Here is a 1,389-nt window from a genome sequence, read left to right as displayed (position 1 = left end):
TGTACAGTCTTGCACTTCTTTGGTTAAATTTATTCCTAAATATTTTATCTTTTGATGCTAAATGGAATTTTTCTTAATTGCATTTCAGGATTGTTAATTGCCAGTATATCACATTTCAACTGATTTTTGTATATTGACTTTATATCTTATAACCTTGCTGAACTCATTTTTTGTATCTATTTCTTAGTTTTCTATATACAAGATCGTGTCACCTGCAAATCGAGAGCATTTTATTTCTTCCTTTCCAATCTGGATGCTTTTTATTTCTTTTTCTTTCCTAACAGCCCTGGCTAGGACCTCCAAAACAATGTTGAATAGAAGTGGTAAGAGTGGACATCTTGTCTTGTGTCTAATATTAGGGAGAAAGTATTAAGTATGTCAGATGTGCGTGATATTTGCATTGGGGTTTTTTTTTTGGTAAATACTTTAAGTTTACAGCTGAGGATAGTTTTATTAGAGCAGAAAATAACAGCTCTCAAAACGAGAGAGGGTCCTGACTGGTAGATACTCTTTATTGGGCTGAGGAAGTTCCAAGTTTGTTGAGTGCTTTTATTATGAAAGGGTGATGGATTTTGTCAAATGCTTTTTCTGTGTTGAGATGATCATGTGATTTCTGTACTTTATCAATATGGCATGTTACATTGATTATTGGATGTTAAACCAATTTTGCATTCCTTATATAAATCCTACTTGGTCATAGTGTATAATCTCTTTTGTGTTGTTGGATTCAGTTGACAGCAAAGTGAAGAGTGGGTCTGGAGGGGTAAACAGAAAGTATTTAGCATAATTACTGAGGAGGGTGCTCTTTTTCCACGACCACAGTAATTGACACAACAATTTGATGGGTGTAATGAGAAATATATAAAAATGAAGACATGGTCCCCTAGCCTCAAAATACTTATAATATTGTTGAGAAAAAACTTATACACATGAAATAATTAGTAAACATTTTAAAGTAGGGCTAAAGTGTAGAAAAATAAAATCAAGGTAAGAATTATCTTATGTTTCTTTTATAGTTACATAGTGTAGGGCAAAAAGTGTTGGCTTCAATACTCAGTGCCTGGCTTCCTGGAAGGGCTTTTAAACTATCAAAGGCAGTACTAGAAAGCTAACCTAGAAGAAAACAACTAACATTTAATGGGTACTTACAATGTACTTGGTGGTATGCTGTACCATTTAATCAGAAACCATGGTTTAGTTATTATTCCTGATTTACAAATGAGGAAATTAAAGTTCAAAAAATTAAGTTAACTTCCTCATGCTTACACTGGGAGCCAGGATATCACAGGTGTATCTGATTTGCCCAGTATTGCTCTCTGTCACATCCACGTACCAGACGCATCTTAAAGCAGAAGGTTGGAGGTTAGCAGCCTAGCATTCTAGTCTCAT

Source organism: Hipposideros armiger, unplaced genomic scaffold (genome assembly GCF_001890085.2).
Source record: "Hipposideros armiger isolate ML-2016 unplaced genomic scaffold, ASM189008v1 scaffold_28, whole genome shotgun sequence".
Classification (NCBI taxonomy): Eukaryota; Metazoa; Chordata; class Mammalia; order Chiroptera; family Hipposideridae; genus Hipposideros; species Hipposideros armiger.
This window is presented reverse-complemented; position numbering follows the sequence as displayed.